Below are 22418 nucleotides of genomic sequence, written 5' to 3' on the forward strand. Positions count from 1 at the left end.
AAAAGTGACCATGCACACTCCACGTGTGTTTGGGAAAGGCTTTTTTAAGCTCGGCATAAACTGAACCCCAGAAAAAGCTCATGTTCCCTGACCGGGAATCGAACCCGGGCCGCGGCGGTGAGAGCGCCGAATCCTAACCACTAGACCACCAGGGACATGCGTGTCGCCTTGTTTTTGATGTTAAGGTGGCCATACACGGGCCGACTATAGCTGCCGATATCGGTCCCTTGGAGCGATTCGGCAGCTAATCGGCCCGTGTATGGGGAGAGCAGAGCGGCCTGGCCGACCGATATCTGGCCTGAAATTGACCAGATCTCGATCGGCCAGGTTAGAAAATCTGGTCGGATCGGGGACCGCATCGGCTCGTTGATGCGGTCCCCGATCCGACTGCCCCATTGCCGCCCACATAATCCGATCGTCTGGCCCCAGGGCCAAACGATCGGATTATTATTTTTTTTACCTAAATGGTCCCCGATATCGCCCACCCGTAGGTGGGGATATCGGGGGAAGATCCGCTCGCTTGGCGACATCGCCAAGCGAGCGGATCTGCTCGTGTATGGCCACCTTAACTGTGATTCCTTGCCACTTGGACAACAGAGAGTGTGGGAGGGGCCACACACAGTATGGCCGCCTTTCTGTTGTTCCAATGAGAAAGTCACACAATGATACTAAAATTGGCAGCATCACACATAAAAACAATTGTTACGTGCGTAGACAAGAAAAACAACAAAAAATCATTTCCCCAACAGCGTGACTAAAGGCGACCATGCACGCTCCAACCGGGAATGCTCCCTCGCCACTTGGCCAACAGGCAGAGAGTGTGGGAGGGGCCACATACAGTATGGCCGCCTTTCTGTTGTTCCGATGGTTTGTGCAAGGGACATGAAAGGGCAGAACAGCAGGAAGCAAAGAAGAGCTGTAGCTGCTCTTCACATCAAACCAGGGCCGGATTTGTCTTCTGGGCACCCCGAGGCTGCCCCTGTTGGTTGCCCCCCCCTACATCTTGTTGCTTTTTTTTCTTGACAGCCACTCAATTGTATGGACCTCTGTTGACCCATTGCTCCCTTATATTAGAAACATTACGTATATGTGTTAGAAGTGACTTAACAACTTTTCTTAGAAGGAAAACTTTGACAGGAGCAAAGCATTGTGAATTTGAGGACACTACCTTGTTCTCACCAATTTTTCACTGTTTCTCGAATCTTTTGAAAGATTCGTAAATTTTTCGGCAAAGCGAAACGGGACAGATTCGCTCATCACTACTCCTAGGCCTCACAGCTGCTTTTGACACTGTCGATGACCCTCTCCGCCTCCAGTCCCTTCTTTCTCTTGGCCCTGGTGACACTGCCCTTTCCTGGTTTTCCTCTGACCTCTTTCGGTGTCTCCTAGTGTTCATTAGTGGGGCCGCTGCTTGACGGTCTCAGCAATGTCATCTGCCAATCAGCTTTCCTAGCGATTCAAACAAGAGGCTCCCAATGGAGACCAGCAGGAAGTTTCTCTACTGTAGTGGTTATCACGTTTGTCTAACATGTGAAAGGTCCCTGGTTTTAAACCGGGCAGAAACATCCTCTTGCAGCTGTGATTTATCGACACCATGAGCAAATAGAAACACCGCTAACTGTAGCAAAGCATTGCAGTTTTGAAATTTGAAGTAGAAAGACATAGCTACCCATTGTGGATTTGTCAGAATGAGGTCTTTCTAAAAATGGATGGTTTCCCAGGCTAAACCTACTGTTGGTAGAATTCTGGTCCTTGGAAGGGGTAGGATGCAGATTTATGGAGTGAAGCTTTAACAATTTGGTAGTGTCCTGCTGGGAGGTTTTCCTCTGTACGAGTCGTACGTCTCCAGAAAATAATGTATATCTGGGATGGGCCCATTGGGGACTTTACAAAACGGTTGCATTCCGGCTCATTGACTACAATACGTTTGCTATATATAACTCTATATTCTGAAGATATGACATTTTAAAATTGGTTGAGAAGCCTAGATCTTGTCTGGCAGTAAGCGCAAATGCAGTGCCAATCCCGCTGGCAGGCAAACTGGTCTCACTAACTCTATCCAATGGGGCCATCTAGCCATGTACCTGAAGAGCATGTTCAATAGAGGGGTTGCTTTTTGATGTTCGCAGTGCTGTCGTCATCTTTCCTAGTGATTCGGGCAGGGGCAGGTCGTAAGCAGAGCTAGCTTAAGCCCAAGTTTCTGTAGTGTAGTGGTTATCACGTTCGCCTCACACGCGAAAGGTCCCCGGTTCGAAACCGGGCAGAAACTTGCTTTTTGGTTACGCCTGAAGCAGTTTAACATCATTGATCACCCCAAAGAGTGAGACTTAGAGTAGCAATTTTGTAAAAACACTTTATTATAGAAAACCCAGGCTTTGGGAATGAGAGAAAAATATTCATGCAACTGAAGAATATGAATTGCTCCCGGAAATAATTATAACTAAAAATGGTACCTCACGCTACCTACAGTCTCAGCAATGTCATCTGATAATCAGCTTTCCTAGCGATTCAGACATGAGGCTCCCAAAAGAGACCAGCAAGAAGTTTCTGTAGTGTAGTGGTTATCACGTTCGCCTAACACGCGAAAGGTCCCCGGTTCGAGACCGGGCAGAAATATGCCTTTAGTTATGCCTCCAGCTGTTTAACATCATTGATCACCCCAAAGAGTCAGACGTAGAGTAGCAATTTTGTAAAAACACTTTATTACGGAAAACCTGGGGAATGAGAGAAAAATATTCATGCAACTGAAGAATATGAATTGCACCCAGAAATAATTATAACTAAAAATGATAGCCACGCTACCGCTTGCCCATTTGGAGAGTATTTTGGGCCCTTGAGGTAAGCAAATATATTTGCCATATGCACAGTTAACCGCATCAGGCAGAAGCTTTCCTGGCAAAAAAAACAGAGCTGCAAACTCAGCATCTAATGACGGCGACATTTGTTACCCCACAATCCACTTCCCCCGCCATGTAATTAGTGGTAGAGAGATTCTCCTCGGTAGCTAGATTGCAGATCCCATAATAATACAGTTGTACAGCCATGTGACTAATTGTCTGCAGCCAGGTTTGTACCCCGTAATCCACTTCCCCAGCGGCGTGACTAAAGGCGACCATGCACGCTCCAACCGGGTATGCTCCCTCGCCGCTTGGCCAACAGGCAGAGAGTGTGGGAGGGGCCACATACAGTATGGCCGCCTTTCTGTTGTTCCGATGGTTGGTGCAAGGGACATGAAAGGGCAGAACAGCAGGAAGCAAAGAAGAGCTGTAGCTGCTCTTCACATCAAACCAGGGCCGGATTTGTCTTCTGGGCGCCCCAAGGCTGCCCCTGTTGGTCGTCCCTCCACCCGTGCGCATGCGCGAACGCAGCCCTGGGCCCGGGCCTTTGTGGCCTCTCCTCAAATCCGGACCTGCATCAAACCATGGCTTTTTGTACTGGCACAGAAATATAAGTTGCAATTGATTGATCACATTTACATCAGAAATGGGGCAAGTGCTTCCCTGGTGGTCTAGTGGTTAGGATTCGGCGCTCTCACCGCCGCGTTCGATTCCCGGTCAGGGAATGTTGACTTTTTCTGGGGTTCAGTTTACGCTGGGCTTCAGAAAGCCTTTCCCAAACTACGGGGCATGTGAGATCTGAGGTGCTTTTATAGGGCGCAAGCTTATAAAAGCGCACATGTAGCGGAGAGCTCGGGACATCACAGCGGACACCAGCGATAACAGTAACAGAGCCCGGCCGGGCCCTCTTTAAACGCCCGGGCCCGGGACAACTGTCTCCCCTGTGCCCCCTGATGGCGGCCCTGATCAGCAGACCTTGGTCTCATGCAAGTCTAGTCTAGTTATAAAGATGTGTGGCTGACTTTCCTAAAGGCCAAAGGCAGCCAGCTTTGCTAAAGGCCAGCAGCGATTAAATGGAAGCCAGAAGCTTGGCACCACCTGCCGAAACCCGGGACCTTTAGATATTCAGTTTAACCCTCTCCCAACTGAGCTATTTTGGCACCGGGCTGTGTGCAGCGCTGGTGGCCCAGCAAAGGTGTCCAAAAGCCAGAGTTTCATCAGCACCCCCATCCCTTTATCAAGCCAGGGAGGAGCACTAGATTTGTGGCCTTCGATAGCTCAGCTGGTAGAGCGGAGGACTGTAGGTGAAATATGGCAATCCTTAGGTCGCTGGTTCAATTCCGGCTCGAAGGACCTTTTCTAGATTTCACCCCAACCATTTAGTTCGTAGCTTCTGCCCTTTAAAGGGATAACCCCACGCATTTGTTGCTTTTTTTGACAGCCACTCAATTGTATGGACCTCTGTTGACCCATTGCTCCCTTATATTAGAAACATTACGTATATGTGTTAGAAGTGACTTAACAACTTTTCTTAGAAGGAAAACTTTGACAGGAGCAAAGCATTGTGAATTTAAGGACACTACCTTGTTCTCACGAACTTTTTGCTGTTTCTTGAATCTTTTGAAAGATTCGTAAATTTTTCGGCAAAGCGAAATGGGACAGATTCGCTCATCACTACCCCTAGGCCTCGCAGCTGCTTTTAACACTGTCCAATGACCCTCTCCGCCTCCAGTCCCTTCTTTCTCTTGGCCCTGGTGACACTGCCCTTTCCTGGTTTTCCTCTGACCTCTTTCGTTGTCTCCTAGTGTTCATTAGTGGGGCCGCTGAGGACAGCAAGAAGTTTCTGTAGTGTAGTGGTTATCACGTTCGCCTAACACGCGAAAGGTCCCCGGTTCGAGACCGGGCAGAAACAAGCCTTTAGTTATGCCTCCAGCTGTTTAACATCATTGATCACCCCAAAGAGTCAGACGTAGAGTAGCAATTTTGTAAAAACACTTTATTACGGAAAACCTGGGGAATGAGAGAAAAATATTCATGCAACTGAAGAATATGAATTGCACCCAGAAATAATTATAACTAAAAATGATAGCCACGCTACCGCTTGCCCATTTGGAGAGTATTTTGGGCCCTTGAGGTAAGCAAATATATTTGCCATATGCACAGTTAACCGCATCAGGCAGAAGCTTTCCTGCCAGAATGGAGGTAAAGCAGAGATTTTCACATATGTTGGCAAAAAAAAACCAGAGCTGCAAAACTCAGCATCTAATGACGACGACATTTGTTACCCCACAATCCACTTCCCCCGCCATGTAACTAGTGGTAGAGAGATTCTCCTCGGTAGCTAGATTGCAGATCCCATAATAATACAGTTGTACAACCATGTGACTAAAGGTAAAGGAATTCTTGTCTGCAGCCAGGCTTCATACCCCATAATCCACTTCCCCAGCGGCGTGACTAAAGGTGACCATGCACGCTCATACCGGGTATGCTCCCTCGCCACTTGGCCAACAGGCAGAGAGTGTGGGAGGGGCCACACACACAGTATGGCCGCCTTTCTGTTGTTCCGATGGTTCGTGCAAGGGACATGAAAGGTCAGAACAGCAGGAAGTAAAGAAGAGCTGTGGCTCCTCTTCACATCAAACCATGTCTTTGTGTACTGGCACAGAACTATAAGTTGGAATTGATTGATCACCATTACATCACAAAGAGGGCAGCAAGTGCTTCCCTGGTGGTCTAGTGGTTAGGATTCGGCGCTCTCACCGCCGCGGCCTGGGTTCGATTCCCGGTCAGGGAATGTCAGCTTTTCCTGGGGTTCAGTTTACGCGGGGCTTAAGAAAGTCTTTCCCAAACTACAGGCATGCGAGATCTGAGGTGCTACAGCTTTATACAGAAGACAGATGAAGCGCGTTACGCAGCAACCACCCCGCGTCTCTTTGTAAGCTTGGGTGCAGGCTGCAAACCTTCTTCCCAAAGGAAGGTCTCACTGGAAAGAAACCAAAATCAGCAACAGCATTCAGGTAACGCTACCAGAAATGACACTGCCCAACTAAATCCTCCTCTCTGCTCGCCTTTATCTCCGAACTACTCAAGCCCTTTGTTTACAACCGACTGATACCATTTCTCTCTGACCATAGCCTTTTAGACCCCCTACAGTCTGGCTTTAGGCCACAACGCTCCACACAATCATCTCTAAGCCAGCTAAGCAATGACCTGTTTTCAGCTAGAACCAAAAACCACTTCTCACTACTAATACCCCTAGGCCTCGCAGCTGCTTTTAACACTGTCGATGACCTTCTCCGCCTCCAGTCCCTTCTTCATTAGTGGGGCCGCTGCTCGACAGTCTCAGCAATGTCATCTGCCAATCAGCTTTCTTAGCGATTTCAGACATGAGGCTCCCATGCGCGAACGCCGCCCTAGGTCCGATCCTTTGTGGCCTCTCCTCAAATCCGGACCTGCATCAAACCATGGCTTTTTGTACTGGCACAGAAATATAAGTTGAAATTGATTGATCACAGTTACATCAGAAAAGGGGCAAGTGCTTCCCTGGTGGTCTAGTGGTTAGGATTCGGCGCTCTCACCGCCGCGGCCCGGGTTCTATTCCCGGTCAGGGAATGTTGACCTTTTCTGGGGTTCAGTTTACTGGGCTTCAGAAAGTCTTTCCCAAACTACGGGGCATGCGAGATCTGAGGTGCTACAGCTTTATACAGAAGACAGATGAAGCGCGTTACGCAGCAACCACCCCGTCTCTTTGTAAGCTTGGGTGCAGGCTGCAAACCTTCTTCCCAAAGGAAGGTCTCACTGGAAAGAAACCAAAATCAGCAACAGCGTTCAGGTAACGCTACCAGAAATTACACTGCCCAACAAAATCCTCCTCTCTGCTCGCCCAAAGTACTTGAGGCCTTTCTTTACAACCGACTGACACCATTCCTCTCTGACCATAGCCTTTTAGACCCCCTACAGTCTGGCTTTAGGCCACAATGCTCCACACAATCATCTCTAAGCCAGCTAAGCAATTACCTGTTTTCAGCTAGAGCCAAAAACCACTTCTCACTACTAATACTACTAATGCTACTACTCCTATGCTCATCCCTCCTAGTATATTTCGGGCGAGGATGGAATCCTACGGACCGCCTGCGGTGTAGTAGGGGATGCGCACTGACAAGTCATAAACCAAGTGTGATTTGGAGTGGACTACTGAAAGCTCACACTTGAACACTGGCCACAAGACAAAGCAGCCGGCCGGCATTGGTGGGACCATATGGAAATGGCAATGTTTTGCATCAGCAGACCTTGGTCTCATGCAAGTCTAGTCTAGTTATAAAGATGTGTGGCTGACTCTCCCAAAGGCCAAAGGCAGCCAGCTTTGCTAGAGGCCAGCAGCGATTAAATGGAAGCCAGAAGCTTGGCACCACCTGCCGAAACCCGGGACCTTTAGATATTCAGTTTAACCCTCTCCCAACTGAGCTATTTTGGCACCGGGCTGTGCGCAGAGCTGGTGGCCCAGCAAAGGTGTCCAAAAGCCAGAGTTTCATCAGCACCCTGTCCCTTTATCAAGCCAGGGAGGAGCACCAGACTTGTGGCCTTCGATAGCTCAGCTGGTAGAGCGGAGGACTGTAGGTGTAATATGGTAATCCTTAGGTCGCTGGTTCAATTCCGGCTCGAAGGACTTTTTCTAGATTTCACCCCAAGCTTCTGCCCTTTAAAGGGATAACCCCACGCATTTGTTGCTTTTTTTTTCTTGACAGCCACTCAATTGCATGGACCTCTGTTGACCCATTGCTCCCTTATATTAGAAACATTACGTATATGTGTTAGAAGTGACTTAACAACTTTTCTTAGAAGGAAAACTTTGACAGGAGCAAAGCATTGTGAATTTGAGGACACTACCTTGTTCTCACGAATTTTTCGCTGTTTCTCAAATCTTTTGAAAGATTCATAAATTTTTCAGCAAAGCAAAACGGGACAGATTCGCTCATCACTACCCCTAGGCCTCGCAGCTGCTTTTGACATTGTCGATGACCCTCTCCGCCTCCAGTCCCTTCTTTCTCTTGGCCCTGGTGACACTGCCCTTTCCTGGTTTTCCTCTGAACTCCTTCGGTGTCTCTGAGTGTTCATTAGTGGGGCCGCTGCTTGACGGTCTCAGCGCTGTCATCTGCCAATCAGCTTTCCTAGCGATTCAGACAGGAGGCTCCCAATGGAAACAAGCAAGAAGTTTCTGTAGTGTAGTGGTTATCACGTTCGCCTAACACGCGAAAGGTCCCCGGTTCGAAACCGGGCAGAAACATCCTCTTGGAGCTGTTTAATAGGATTGATCAACCCCCATGAGCAACTTCAAGAAATGCTGCACGCGTTTGTTTAAGCGGTGCCTTTTTTGGGAATTTTTTATTATAGAAGGACTTGGAAGGATTTGGGATTTGGAATAACATCCTTGCAACTTAATAGTGTTCATTGCAGACAGTAATAAATAAAAGAAAAAAAGCAGAGGTAATTAAAACCCAGCTTTGTTTTACCCCTTTGGGCTTACATCAGCATTTGGGGGCCCATAAGGGAAGCTAATACACTGACACCATATCAATAGACGCACATATCTGGGAGAGAGCATCTATTAAATGTGAGGATTCCTGCTCGGGGCCCAGAGAAAGTCACACAATGATACTAAAATTGGCAGCATCACACATAAAAACAATTGTTAGGTGCATAGACAACAACAAAAAGTGGCAAAGTGAAACTGTTTTTATTTTCTTCTTTAGCGCCAGAAATAAAACAAAAACATAGATATTTCTTAATTAACACAATAGGCAACAGGTACGTTTGGCTCAAGCCCTAGTTGCTGAGCTCATGCTGAAAAGGGGTGTATGGTGTCCCTTTAGCGTCGGTAGAGCATGGGACTCTTAATCTCAGGGTCGTGGGTTCGAGCCCCACGTTGGGCGCTAACTTTTGCATTTGTATCTCGAACATCTTTGAGTGTCAAGGGCATGCGGTTGCCATACACGGGCCCGACCTGCACGCCATTCGACTATTTTGCCCGTGTAGTCACAAAGATGTAGGTAAATCCTACTGTTGGTCCTTGGAAGGGGTAGGATGCAGAGTAATGGAGCTAAGCTTTAAAGGAACAGTAACACCAAAAAATTAAAGAGTTTTAAAGTAAATGAAATATAATGTACTGTTGCACTGCACTGGTAAAAGTTGTGTGTTTGCTACAGTAACTCTAATATAGGTTATATATAATAAGCTGGTGTAGCCCCGGGGGCAGCCATTCAAGCTGTTAAAAAGGAGAAAAGGCACAGGTTACATAGCAGATAACGGATAAGCTCTTTAGAATACAATCGTGTTTTATCTGTTATCTGCTATGTGCCTGTGCCTTTTTTTCTTTTGAATGGCTGCCCCCATGGCTACACAGCTGCATTCTTTATATAAACCATAGTAGTGTTTCTGAGGCAAACACACCAGTTGTACCAGCAGTACATTATATTGGAATATCTTTTTTACACTTCCTTTAACAATTTGGTAGTGTCCTGCTGGGAGGTTTTCCTCTGTACGAGTCGAACGTCTCTAGAAAATAATGTATATCTGGGATGGGCCCATGGGGAGTCATGGGAGTTTACAAATCGGTTGCATTCCGGCTCATTGACTACAATACGTTTGCTATATATAACTCTATATTTTGAAGATATGACTGTTTAAAATTGGTTGAGAAGCCTAGATCTTGTCTGGCAGTAAGCGCAAATGCAGTGCCAATCCCGCTGGCAGGCAAACTGGTCTCACTAACTGTATCCAATGGGGCCATCTAGCCACGTACCTGAAGAGTTTGTTTATTAGAGGGGTTGCTTTTTGATGCTCGCAATGCTGTCGTCATCTTTCCTAGTGATTCGGGCAGAGGCCTTCCGTAAGCGGCACAGGCCCCAGCCCAAGTTTCTGTAGTGTAGTGGTTATCACGTTCGCCTCACACGCGAAAGGTCCCCGGTTCGAAACCGGGCAGAAACATCCTCTTGGAGCTGTTTAATAGGATTGATCGACACCATCAGCAACTTAAAAAAATATTGCACGCGTTTGTTGAGGCGGTACTGTTTTTGGGAATCTTATTATAGAAGGCTCAGGAATTGGGGATTTGGAATAACATCCATGCAACCTAACAGTGTTCATTGCAGAACAGACAGTAATAAATAAAAGAAAGAAAGCAGAGGTACTTAAAACTGTGCTTTGTTTTACCCCTTTTGGGCTTACATCAGCATTTGGGGGCCCATAAGGGAAGCTAATACATTGACACCATATCAATAGAAGCACATATCTGGGAGATTTCTCCGCCAGAAATAAAACAAAAACACATAGATATTTCTTAGCACAATAGGCAACAGGTACATTTGGCTCAAGCCCTAGTCACTGAGCTCATGCTGAAAAGGGGTGTATGGTGTCCCTTTAGTACCTTGCATACAGTTGCCCGGCTAGCTCAGTCGGTAGAGCATGAGACTCTTAATCTCAGGGTCGTGGGTTCGAGCCCCACGTTGGGCGCTGACTTTTGCATTTGTTTGTGTATCTCGAACATCTATAAGTGTCAAGGGCATGCGGTTGCCATACACGGGCCCGACCTGCATGCCATTCGACTGTTTGGCCCGTGTAGTCACAAAGATGTAGGTAATACATACTGCCCTTCTTCACGTAAAAGTAACACAACAGCTTCCGTAAACCAATAGCACCCACTTGATGCCGGCAACACAAGAGGCCAGGAACCTCCGGGATCATTTGTATGCGCCATTTTCATTTTGGGCCCGTTTTGTATGTACAATGTTTTATCTTGATACCTAATGACGTGGGAGATAAGATGCTGTAAGACGCAAAAATGGATGGATTCCCGGGCTAAACCTACTGTTGGTAGAATGTTGGTCCATGGAAGGGGTAGGATGCAGATTTATGGAGTGAAGCTTTAACAATTTGGTAGGGTACTGCTGGGAGGTTTTCCTCTGTACGAGTCGTACGTCTCCAGAAAATAATGTATATCTGGGATACTGGGGAGTCATGGGAATTTACAAATCGGTTGCATTCCGGCACATTGACTACAATACGTTTGCCATATATAACTCTATATTCTGAAGATTTGACTGTTTGAAATTGGTTGAGAAGCCTAGATCTTGTCTGGCAGTAAGCGCAAATGCAGTGCCAACAGAGCTGCAAAAAAGCGACCGTAACGGCGTAAACTGAACCCCAGAAAAAGCCAATGTTCCCTGTCCGGGAATCGAAGCCAGGCCGCGGCGGTGAGAGCACCGAATCCTAACCACTAGACCACCAGGGATATGCGTGTCACTTTGTTTTTGATGAAACTCTGATTCCTCGCCACTTGAACAACAGAGAGTGTGGGAGGGGCCACACACAGTATGGCCGCCTTTCTGTTGTTCCGATGAGAAAGTCACACAATACTTAAATTGGCAGCAAAGGTGTCCAAAAGCCAGAGTTTCATCAGCACCCCCATCCCTTTATCAAGCCAGGGAGGAGCACTGGACTTGTGGCCTTCGATAGCTCAGCTGGTAGAGCGGAGGACTGTAGATGTAATATGGCAATCCTTAGGTCGCTGGTTCAATTCCGGCTCGAAGGATTTTTTCTAGATTTCACCCCAACCATTTAGTTTGTAGCTTCTGCCTTTTAAAGGGATAACCCCATGCATTTGTTGCTTTTTTTGATAGCCACTCAATTGCATGGACCTCTGTTGACCCATTGCTCCCTTATATTAGAAACATTACGTATATGTGTTAGAAGTGACTTAACAACTTTTCTTAGAAGGAAAACTTTGTCTGGAGCAAAGCATTGTGAATTTGAGGACACTACCTTGTTCTCATTTCTGGTGCAAATGAGTCGCAGAGTGGCGTAGCCGAAGTTTGCTGGGCCCATAACCCAGTGGTTGATGGATTGAACCTCTTCACTGTTGGGCTCCTCATGGGTGTTTTCAGTCTCTTTGCAATTTGGCAGGCAGGAAAACAATATTGTTTCTAGAAGGAAGACTGTGTCAAGTGCAAAGCCAACGTTGTCCCTCTGCAGACATTCATTTCGTGCAGCCATGCAACAATGTATTGTTCACTAAGAATTGCCTCTACAAATGAGATATCTAACATGCCCTCCCCTCTACATGGCATCACCTGTGACCTAATAGACCAGGCAAGTGAAAGCACCACGGCCATGGGAGAAGCATCACAGCTCAGTCAGTAGAACATCAGACTTTAAATTCTGAGGATTCAAATTTCTTTTTGGACAAGGTGGGGATGTGTGTGGCCCGGCAACATGTCCTAAGGATGACAAGACACTCTGCCATAGAGTTTAACACCAATAATTTCCCCAGGAAAGTAGATACCGTAGGCAAGCTCACGGGGACAGTTCCCCCTTGCGGAACCAAATCATTCCCTAAAGCAACTGCAGAGGATGATTTTTTTCTGACAGAGCACTGCTTAGCAAGAGCTGGGGCCAATGCACCGTATATTAAGTTAGCAAGCTTGCTGCTAATCTATGTATTTTTTGATTGCAGCTAATTCCCTTCCCAGCGCCTAGTTAAATATAAGCCGGAAGCTTGGCACCACCTGCCGAAACCCAGCACCAAAGCAAGGACCTTTAGACTTTCAGTCTAACACTCTCCCAACTGAGCTATTTCAGCACCAAACCGTGCGCAGTGCTGGTGGCCCATCAAAGGTGTTCGAAAGCCAGAGTTTCATCAGCACCCCTGTCCCTTTATCAAGCCAAGGAGGACTTGCATGTCTGTGGCTTTCGATAGCTCAGCTGGTAGAGTGGAGGACTGTAGGTGTAATATGGCAATCCTTAGGTCGCTGATTCATTTCCGGCTCGAAGGACTTTTTCTAGAGTTTGCCCCAACCATTTAGTTTGTAGCTTCTGCCCTTTAAAGGGATAACCCCAACTTCAATGCATTTATTGTTTCTTTTTTCTTCACAGTCATTCAATTGCATGGACCTCTGTTGACCCATTGCTCCCTTATATTAGAAACATTACGTATATGTGTTAGAAGTGACTTAACAACAACTTTTCTTAAAAGGAAAGCTTTGACAGGAGCAAAGCATTGTGAAATTGAGAACACTACCTAGTTCTCACTTCTGGCGCAAGCGATTCGCAGAGTGGCGTAGCCGAAGTGTGCTGGGCCCATAACCCAGTGGTTGATTGATTGAACCTCTTCACTGCTAGGGCTCTTCATGGGTGTTTTCAGTCTTGTTTGCAATTTGGCAGGCAGGAAAACAATATTGTTTGTAGAAAGAAGACTTTGTCAAGCGCAAAGCATTGTGATTTGGAGTGGTCTATTTAGGAGCTGGGGCAGGAGCAGTTAGCAGAGTGACGCAGCGGCAGCATGCTGGGCCCATAACCCAGAGGTCGATAGATCAAAACCATTCTCTGCTGGGACTTTTGGCAGGGCAGGAAAAGACCTAGAATCTAGTTTTAAACTCATTGCCTGGAGCAAATAAAGGAGGTTTTCAGTCAAATGGTTGTGTGGCTGAATTGGGGCAGGCCACTTGATTTCTAGTCGACATAGAGCCTGAGTGCTTTGTCAGACACCATTAGGATAATGGAAAGGATCTGAATGAGAAGCAAGGGGCAAACTCATGCGAGCTTCTTTTTCTATCAGAGCAGAGGTTGTGATAGATTCAAGCTGCAGCACAGCAGGTACCAGGTATCCAACTGGCAGGTGGAGCTGAAAGCTCACACTTAACCCTCTAGAAGTTAAAAGACACCCGATCTGTGCCAACTGAGACAACGCTGGCCACAAGACAAAGCAGCCGGCCGGCATTGGTGCGACCATATGGAAATACCAATGTTTTGCATCAGCAGACCTTGGTCTCATGCAAGTCTAGTCTAGTTATAAAGATGTGTGGGTGACTTTCCCAAAGGCCAAAGGCAGCCAGCTTTGCTAGAGGCCAGCAGCGATTATGATCTATTTCTTCCGCAGAAGAGCAGGGGCCATTGATCCTTGCATTGTTAGAGAATGATTCCAAAGAAGCAGAAGAGAAAAAGTCGTCCCTGGGTGGGCTTGAACCACCAACCTTTCGGTTAACAGCCGAACGCGCTAACCGATTGCGCCACAGAGACTCTGCTGGGCCCATGGCAGCAGGTGTCGCCTTAACCATATGGAAAGGCCAATGTTGTCCCTCTGCAGACATTCATTTCATGCAGCCATCCAACAATCTATTATTCACTAAGGATTGCCTCTACAAATGAGATATCTAACACGCCCTCCCCTCTACATGGCATCACCTGTGACCTAATAGACCAGGCAAGTGAAAGCACCACGGCCATGGGAGAAGCAGAACAGCTCAGTCAGTAGAACATCAGACTGCCATAGAGTTTAACACCAATAATCTCCCCAGGAAAGTAGATACCGTAGGCAAGCTCACGGGGACAGTTCCCCCTTGCGGAACCAAATCATTCCCTAAAGCAACTGCAGAGGATTAATTTTTTTCTGACAGAGCACTGCTTAGCAAGAGTTGGGGCCAATCCACTCTATAGTATGCTAACAAGCTTGCTGCTAATCTATGTATCTTTTGATTGCAGATAATTCCCTTCCCAGCGCCTAGATAAACATAAGCCGGAAGCTTGGCACCACCTGCCAAAACCCAGCACCAAAGCAGGGACCTTTAGACTTTCAGTCTAACACTCTCCCAACTGAGCTATTTCAGCACACGGTTGTGTGCAGCGCTGGTGGCCCAGCAAATGTGTCTGAAAGCCAGAGTTTCATCAGCACCCTCTCCCTTTATCAACCCAAGGAGGAGGTGCTACTCTGTGCCCTTCGATAGCTCAGCTGGTAGAGCGGAGGACTGTAGGTGTAATATGGCAATCCTTAGGTCGCTGGTTCAATTCCGGCTCGAAGGACTTTTTCTAGATTTCACCCCAACCATTTAGTTTGTAGCTTCTGCCCTTTAAAGGGATAACCCCACCTTCAATGCATTTATTGGGTTTTTTTTCTTCACAGTCAGTCAATTGCATGGACCTCTGTTGACCCATTGCTCCCTTATATTAGAAACAGTACGTGTATGTGTTAGAAGTGACTTAACAACAACTTTTCTTAAAAGGAAAGCTTTGACAGGAGCAAAGCATTGTGAATTTGAGAACACTACCTAGTTGTCACATCTGGCGCAAGTGAGTCGCAGAGTGGCGTAGCCGAAGTGTGCTGGGCCCATAACCCAGTGGTTGATTGATTGAACCTCTTCACTGCTAGGGCTCTTCATGGCTGTTTTCAGTCTTGTTTGCAATTTGGCAGGCAGGAAAACAACATTGTTTGTAGAAGGAAGACTTTGTCAAGCGCAAAGCATTGTGATTTGGAGTGGTCTATTTAGGAGCTGGGGCAGGAGCAGGTAGCAGAGTGCTGCAGCAAAAGCGTGCTGGGCCCATAACCCAGAGGTCGATGAATAGAAACCATCCTCTGCTGGGACTTTTGGCAGGGCAGGAAAAGACCTAGAATCTAGTTTTAAACTCATTGCCTGGAGCAAATAGAGGAGGTTTCAGTCAAATGGTTGTGCGGCTGAATTGGGGCAGGCCACTTGATTTCTAGTCGACATAGAGCCTGAGTGCTTTGTCAGACACCATTAGGATAATGGAAAGGATCTGAATGAGAAGCAAGGGGCAAACTCATTCGAGCTTCTTTTTCCATCAGAGCAGAGGTTGTGATTCAAGCTGCAGCACAGCAGGTACCAGGTATTCAACTGGCAGGTGGAGCTGAAAGCTCACACTTAACCCTCTAGAACAGTGCTGTCCAACTTCTACGGTGCCGAGGGCCGGAATTTCTCTAGCATACATGGTGGAGGGCCGCTAATGGAAGCCAGTTTTGACCACTCCCCTTTTTGAAACCACACCCACTTCAAACCACACCTATTTTATCACAATGGTGGTAGCACAGCAAAATCCCAAATGCTTGGTTCTTACTGTGGGGATATCAACCATCATTTATATGTGAAAGAATTATGTCATATTAAGATATACCCTTAAATTCCATATGCCTCCTCCTCCCCTGTGGATAGCAGAGCAACCCCCAGTACATAATTACACACCTTAGGGACCATTTAATGGCTATTTCCAACTGCTAACAAACTCCCATAACAAACCCCTGCTAGGTTCACCTCTCACAAGCAGCATAGGGCAAGCAGAGTATGGCGCACACACAGGCAGAACTCTGCCTGTCCTTTGCTGTCTGTGTGTGCCATACTCTGCCTGTCCTTTGCTGTCTGTGTGTGCCATACTCTGCCTTCCCTATGCTGCCTCTGTGTGCCATACTCTGCCTGCCCTACCCTGACTGTGTGTGCCATACTCTGCCTTCCCTATGCTGCCTCTGTGTGCCATACTCTGCCTGCCCTACCCTGACTGTGTGTGCCATACTCTGCCTTCCCTACGCTGCCTCTGTGTGCCATACTCTGCCTGCCCTACCCTGCCTATGTGTGCCATACTCTGCCTGCCCTACCCTGCCTGTGTGTGCCATACTCTGCCTGCCCTACCCTGCCTGTGTGTGCCATACTCTGCCTGCCCTACCCTGCCTGTGTGTGCCATACTCTGCCTGCCCTACCCTGCCTGTGTGTGCCATACTCTGCCTGCCCTACCCTGCCTGTGTGTGCCATACTCTGCCTGCCCTACCCTGCCTGTGTGTGCCATACTCTGCCTGCCCTACCCTGCCTGTGTGTGCCATACTCTGCCTGCCCTACCCTTCCTGTGTGTGCCATACCCTCCCTGACCTATGCTGCCTGTATGTGCCATACTCTACCTGCCCTATGATGGCTGTATGTGCCATACTCTGCCTACAGTACCTATGTCTGAGGTGTGAAGAAGTGAACAATGGGAGTGATTACAGTCTGTGCCTGAGGTGTGAACACTGCAGGGGGTGAACAATGCAGGTATTAAAAGGTGTGAAAAACACAGGGGATTACATGTTTAAACAATACAGAGGGATTACAGGATGAATCTGAGGTGAGAACCATGCAGAGGGCCAGTTAATCTCAGTACTGATACCATTTAATGCTTACTCAAAGGTAAGCCATCAAAGCAGCCAGACAGGTGGGGGGCCACACAGAGGGGGGTCGCGGGCCGCATGCGGCCCGCGGGCCGCCAGTTGGACAGCACTGCTCTAGAAGTTAAAAGATACCCGATCTGTGGCAACTGAGACAACGCTGGCCACAAGACAAAGCAGCCGGCCGGCATTGGTGCGACCATATGGAAATACCAATGTTTTGCATCAGCAGACCTTGGTCTCATGCAAGTCTAGTCTAGTTATAAAGATGTGTGGGTGACTTTCCCAAAGGCCAAAGGCAGCCAGCTTTGCTAGAGGCCAGCAGCGATTGTGATCTATTTCGTCTACATAAGAACAGGAACCGTTGATCCTTACATTGTTAGAGAATGATTCCAAAGAAGCAGAAGAGAAAAAGTCGTCCCTGGGTGGGCTTGAACCACCAACCTTTCGGTTAACAGCCAAACGCGCTAACCGATTGCGCCACAGAGACTCTGCTGGGCCTAGGGCAGCAGGTGTCGCCTTAACCATATGGAAAGGCCAATGTTGTCCCTCTGCAGACATTCATTTCATGCAGCCATCCAACAATCTATTATTCACTAAGGATTGCCTCTACAAATGAGATATCTAACACGCCCTCCCATCTACATGGCATCACCTGTGACCTAATAGACCAGGCAAGTGAAAGCCCCACGGCCATGGGAGAAGCAGAACAGCTCAGTCAGTAGAACATCAGACTGCCATAGAGTTTAACACCAATAATCTCCCCAGGAAAGCAGATACCGTAGGCAAGCTCACAGGGACAGTTCCCCCTTGCGGAACCAAATCATTCCCTAAAGCAACTGCAGTGGATGAATTTTTTCTGACAGAGCACTGCTTAGCAAGAGTTGGGGCCAATCCACTGTATAGTATGCTAACAAGCTTGCTGCTAATCTATGTATTTTTTTATTGCAAATAATTCCCTTCCCAGTGCCTAGTTAAATATAAGCCGGAAGCTTGGCACCACCTGCCGAAACCCAGGACCTTTAGACTTTCAGTCTAACACTCTCCCAACTGAGCTATTTCAGCACCAAACCATGTGCAGTGCTGGTGGCCCATCAGAGGTGTTCGAAAAGCCAGAGTTTCATGAGCACCCCTGTCCCTTTATCAATCCAAGGAGGGCTGGCATGTCTGTGGCCTTCGATAGCTCAGCTGGTAGAGCGGAGGACTGTAGGTGTAATATGGCAATCCTTAGGTCGCTGGTTCAATTCCGGCTCGAAGGACTTTTTCTAGATTTCACCCCAACCATTTAGTTTGTAGCTTCTGCCCTTTAAAAGGATAACCCCACCTTCAATGCATTTATTGTTTCTTTTTTCTTCACAGTCAGTCAATTGCAAGGACCTCTGTTGACCCATTGCTCCCTTATATTAGAAACATTACGTTAGAAGGAAAACTTTGACAGGAGCAAAGCATTGTGAATTTGAGGACACTACCTAGTTCTCAGATATGGCACAAGCGAGTCACAGAGTGGCGCAGTGAGATCATGCTGGGCCCATAATCCAGAGGTAAAACACCGTTAGGATAACTCAAAGGAAGCAAATGAGAAGCAAGGGGTGAACTCATTTGAGCTTCTTTTGCCATCAGAGCAGAGGTTGTGATAGATTCAAGCTGCAGCACAGCAGGTAGGGGGAGCTGAAAGCTCACACTTAACCCTCTAGAAATCAAAAGACCCTATCTGTGGCAACCGAGACAACACTGGCCACGAGACAAAGCAGCCGGCCGGCATTGGTGCGACCATATGGAAATGGCAATGTTTTGCATCAGCAGACCTTGGTCTCATGCAAGTCTAGTCTAGTTATAAAGATGTGTGGCTGACTTTCCCAAAGGCCAAAGGCAGCCAGCTTTTCTAGAGGCCAGCAGCGATTGTGATCTATTTCTTCCGCAGAAGAGCAGGGGCCATTGATCCTTACATTGTTAGAGAATGATTCCTAAGTAGCAGAAGAGAAAAAGACGTCCCTGGGTGGGCTTGAACCACCAACCTTTCGGTTAACAGCCAAATGCGCTAAGCGATTGCGCCACAGAGATGAAGCTTGGACAGTGCCTGCAGGTGTCACCTTAACCAAATGGAAAGGCCAATGTTGTCCCTCTGCAGACATTCATTTCATGCAGCCATCCAACAATCTATTATTCACTAAGGATTGCCTCTACAAATGAGATATCTAACATGCCCTCCCATCTACATGGCATCACCTGTGACCTAATAGACCAGGCAAGTGAAAGCACCACGGCCATGGGAGAAGCATCACAGCTCAGTCAGTAGAACATCAGACTGCCATAGAGTTTAACACCAATAATCTCCCCAGGAAAGTAGATACCGTAGGCAAGCTCACGGGGACAGTTCCCCCTTGCGGAACCAAATCATTCCCTAAAGCAACTGCAGAGGATTAATTTTTTTCTGACAGAGCACTGCTTAGCAAGAGTTGGGGCCAATCCACTGTATAGTATGTTAACAAGCTTGCTGCTAATCTATGTATTTTTTTATTACAAATAATTCCTTTCCCAGTGCCTAGTTAAATATAAGCCGGAAGCTTGGCACCACCTGCCGAAACCCAGGACCTTTAGACTTTCAGTCTAACCCTCTCCCAACTGAGCTATTTCAGCACCAAACTGTGCGCAGTGCTGGTGGCCCATCAAAGGTGTTCGAAAGCCAGAGTTTCATGAGCACCCCTGTCCCTTTATCAAGCCAAGAGGACATGTGCATCTGTGGCCTTCGATAGCTCAGCTGGTAGAGCGGAGGACTGTAGGTGTAATATGGTAATCCTTAGGTCGCTGGTTCAATTCCGGCTCGAAGGACTTTTTCTAGAGTTCGACCCAACCATTTAGTTTGTAACTTCTGCCCTTTAAAAGGATAACCCCACCTTCAATGCATTTATTGGTTTTTTTTTCTTCACAGTCAGTCGATTGCAAGGACCTCTGTGGACCCATTGCTCCCTTATATTAGAAACATTACGTTAGAAGGAAAATTTTGACAGGAGCAAAGCATTGTGAATTTGAGGACACTACCTAGTTCTCAGATCTAGTGAAAGTGAGTCACAGAGTGGCGCAGTGGGATCTTGCTGGGCCCATAACCCAGTGGTCGATAGATCAAAACCATTCTCTGCTAGGACTTTTGGCAGGGCAGGAAAACAACTTAGAATCTAGTTTTAAACTCATTGCCTAGAGCAGCAGGGGAATTTAGCTGCCCCCCCCCGCTGCGTCTTCACCCCTGGCAGCGGAGAGAGAGGACTCAGCGGGGAGCAGGACGGGGAAGCTGAGAGGGAGGACAGACGGCAGGTACTCAGCGGGAACAAAGGGAGCGCCAGGGGGGAGGGGCTGGTGCGAAATGCAACCAGTTTGGGCCACATTTTGCTGTTGCCGTCGACCCCGATGGGGGGGAGCTGTTGATGGTGGTCCGGCCACCCAACAGTCTGAGGGGTCCTTGATACGGCCCCTTGGGTCAGAAGTTTGAGGACCCCTGGCCTAGAGCAAATAAAGGAGGTTTTCAGTCAAATGGTTGTGCGGCTGAATTGGGGCAGGCCACTTGATTTCTAGTCGACATAGAGTCTGAGTGCTTTGTAAAACACCATTAGGATAACTCAAAGGAAACAAATGAGAAGCAAGGGGTGAATTCATTTGAGCTTCTTTTGCCATCAGAGCAGAGGTTGTGATAGATTCAAGCTGCAGCACAGCAGGTACCAGGTATCGAACTGGCAGGGGGAGCTCACAGCTCACAAATAATTCTAATTTAAAAATGATATTTCTCTCTGTAATAATAAAACAGTACTTTGTACTTGATGGGACACTTCCGTTGAGGTGGAGGCGCTGCGTTGTAAAACCCAGCTCCCACTATGTTTCATAGCAAATGGGTTTTGGGCCTACTGCAGTGATGTCCAACTGATAAATGGTATCAGTACTAAGATTAACAACATGATTCTGAGGTTCACACCTCAGATTCAGGCTGTAAACCCTCCGTATTGTTTAAATATGTAATTCCCTGTGTTGTTCACACCTTTTAATCCCTGCATTGTTCACCCCCTGCAGTGTTCACACCTCAGGCTCAGGCTGTAATCACCCCCATTGTTCACCTGTTCACACCTCAGGAGCAGTAGAAACCCACAAATAATCCCTGCACACTACAAAAAGAACATATACTGAGGTGGTACTGCAATCAAAAAGTTTGTTAATATATAGTTATAGTGCAGACTGTAGGAGCAGTGCCATAGGCGGAGGATGACTTTTTTGTTTGGGGAGGCTAAATATGGCCCATACACAGACTGACCTACAGCTAATGTGACACTTAGTGGATTCACTGCTGGTGTAAAAAATTAACCTCCCAACTACCTCTTACCGTTCCCACTGACTCCCAGGCATACTGTGCAAAAATTTTAACCCTAAAATGCTTAGGATGTAAAAGCATTCATACGTGCACTTCTGTTAGGGGTTCTTTATACATTTGTGTTCAGTTAGGTTAAAGGGGTAGTTCACCTTTAAATTAACTTTTAATATGATGTAGACACTGATATTCTGAGACACTTTGCAATTGGTCCTCTTTTATTTTTAATGGTTTTTCGGTTATTTAGCTTTTTGTTCAGCAGCTCTCCATTTGGTATTTCAGCAGCTATCTGGTTGCTAGGGTCTTATATACCAGGTAGTGGTTTAAACAAGAGATGGGAATATGAATAGTTAAGGGGCCTGCATGGAAAAATAAAACTGTAGCTTCACAGAGCAATACTTTTTGGTCAGTGACCCTCATTTGAAAGCTGGAAAGAGGCAGAAGCAAAAGGCAAATTATTCAAAAACTATATAAAATTAACCAGGAAGACCAATTGCAAAGTTGCTAGGAATAGGCCATTCTATAATATACTACAAGTTAACTTAAAAGTGAACCTCCCCATTAGATGTGTTTAAGTTAGCTTTATAGAAAGTGAGGCAGCAGGTACTGACATCCCAGGCATGTTATATACAGCGAGACACAGTCTTTATATACAAAACCAGCACATTATATGCCATGAGGAGCAGTGGGTACAGATGGCAGATATTCAGGCCCTGGCACTATAATACTGGCACTGATACACAGCATTGGCCCCACTGTAACTTACTATAAATGAACAAAACAATGACAAAAGTAAAAAAAAAATAGAATGTGCAAAAAAACCATAACAAATATATAAAAGCACAATGAGCTTTGTCAGGGGGAAAAATTAACTTACCCTCCATCTGTTAGGGTAGGGGATATTATAAATGTCAGATGACAAAAAACAATTTAATTCCAGCTAGTGGGTCAGCCTTTAGAACATATACAGTATAGTACCTGTGGGATGAAAACTGCAGCAAAGTTCAAAGCTGGTTCATGGGTAAACTTACAGTCTGCAGATTCTTCTTTTTTAAGTCTTCATTTCTACAGTTTGCAAAATTTCCCGATCCCTGTCTGCATCTGTGTCTTGATTGGTCAATTTTACTGTCTGTCAAGAAAGCTGTGCTCTGATTGAAGAATATACAAGAAGAAAGATCCAATCAGAGCACAGCTGATTAGAGCAGAACCCGGAGCTTGCAGGGACAGGAGAAGATTTGCAGGACAGCGCAGAAACAGAGCC

General features: G+C 46.9%; 19 non-coding genes across 19 annotated transcripts; 14 read left to right on the forward strand and 5 right to left on the reverse strand.

Moving 5' to 3' along the window:
• Positions 1 to 83: 83 nt before the first annotated feature.
• trnae-cuc lies at positions 84 to 155 on the reverse strand. The gene has a single exon. It is a non-coding gene; the product is annotated as a tRNA-Glu (tRNA).
• A 2041-nt stretch (positions 156 to 2196) lies between these two features.
• Positions 2197 to 2269, forward strand: trnav-cac. The gene has a single exon. It is a non-coding gene; the product is annotated as a tRNA-Val (tRNA).
• Positions 2270 to 2543: 274 nt separating this feature from the next.
• trnav-aac lies at positions 2544 to 2616 on the forward strand. Its single transcript has one exon. It is a non-coding gene; the product is annotated as a tRNA-Val (tRNA).
• A 1488-nt stretch (positions 2617 to 4104) lies between these two features.
• Positions 4105 to 4190, forward strand: trnay-gua. The gene is given in 2 exon segments: positions 4105 to 4141; positions 4155 to 4190. It is a non-coding gene; the product is annotated as a tRNA-Tyr (tRNA).
• A 486-nt stretch (positions 4191 to 4676) lies between these two features.
• Positions 4677 to 4749, forward strand: trnav-aac. The gene has a single exon. It is a non-coding gene; the product is annotated as a tRNA-Val (tRNA).
• Positions 4750 to 5559: 810 nt separating this feature from the next.
• trnae-cuc lies at positions 5560 to 5631 on the forward strand. The gene has a single exon. It is a non-coding gene; the product is annotated as a tRNA-Glu (tRNA).
• A 746-nt stretch (positions 5632 to 6377) lies between these two features.
• Positions 6378 to 6449, forward strand: trnae-cuc. The gene has a single exon. It is a non-coding gene; the product is annotated as a tRNA-Glu (tRNA).
• A 968-nt stretch (positions 6450 to 7417) lies between these two features.
• trnay-gua lies at positions 7418 to 7503 on the forward strand. The gene is given in 2 exon segments: positions 7418 to 7454; positions 7468 to 7503. It is a non-coding gene; the product is annotated as a tRNA-Tyr (tRNA).
• Positions 7504 to 8048: 545 nt separating this feature from the next.
• trnav-aac lies at positions 8049 to 8121 on the forward strand. Its single transcript has one exon. It is a non-coding gene; the product is annotated as a tRNA-Val (tRNA).
• Positions 8122 to 9748: 1627 nt separating this feature from the next.
• Positions 9749 to 9821, forward strand: trnav-cac. The gene has a single exon. It is a non-coding gene; the product is annotated as a tRNA-Val (tRNA).
• A 452-nt stretch (positions 9822 to 10273) lies between these two features.
• On the forward strand, positions 10274 to 10346 carry trnak-cuu. The gene has a single exon. It is a non-coding gene; the product is annotated as a tRNA-Lys (tRNA).
• A 706-nt stretch (positions 10347 to 11052) lies between these two features.
• On the reverse strand, positions 11053 to 11124 carry trnae-cuc. The gene has a single exon. It is a non-coding gene; the product is annotated as a tRNA-Glu (tRNA).
• Positions 11125 to 11338: 214 nt separating this feature from the next.
• On the forward strand, positions 11339 to 11424 carry trnay-gua. The gene is given in 2 exon segments: positions 11339 to 11375; positions 11389 to 11424. It is a non-coding gene; the product is annotated as a tRNA-Tyr (tRNA).
• A 2409-nt stretch (positions 11425 to 13833) lies between these two features.
• trnan-guu lies at positions 13834 to 13907 on the reverse strand. The gene has a single exon. It is a non-coding gene; the product is annotated as a tRNA-Asn (tRNA).
• Positions 13908 to 14601: 694 nt separating this feature from the next.
• Positions 14602 to 14687, forward strand: trnay-gua. Its single transcript is given in 2 exon segments — positions 14602 to 14638; positions 14652 to 14687. It is a non-coding gene; the product is annotated as a tRNA-Tyr (tRNA).
• A 2538-nt stretch (positions 14688 to 17225) lies between these two features.
• On the reverse strand, positions 17226 to 17299 carry trnan-guu. Its single transcript has one exon. It is a non-coding gene; the product is annotated as a tRNA-Asn (tRNA).
• Positions 17300 to 17982: 683 nt separating this feature from the next.
• On the forward strand, positions 17983 to 18068 carry trnay-gua. The gene is given in 2 exon segments: positions 17983 to 18019; positions 18033 to 18068. It is a non-coding gene; the product is annotated as a tRNA-Tyr (tRNA).
• A 728-nt stretch (positions 18069 to 18796) lies between these two features.
• trnan-guu lies at positions 18797 to 18870 on the reverse strand. Its single transcript has one exon. It is a non-coding gene; the product is annotated as a tRNA-Asn (tRNA).
• A 682-nt stretch (positions 18871 to 19552) lies between these two features.
• Positions 19553 to 19638, forward strand: trnay-gua. Its single transcript is given in 2 exon segments — positions 19553 to 19589; positions 19603 to 19638. It is a non-coding gene; the product is annotated as a tRNA-Tyr (tRNA).
• Positions 19639 to 22418: the final 2780 nt, after the last annotated feature.

The sequence above is a fragment of the Xenopus tropicalis genome, chromosome 3 (genome assembly GCF_000004195.4).
Source record: "Xenopus tropicalis strain Nigerian chromosome 3, UCB_Xtro_10.0, whole genome shotgun sequence".
Lineage (NCBI taxonomy): Eukaryota > Metazoa > Chordata > Amphibia > Anura > Pipidae > Xenopus > Xenopus tropicalis.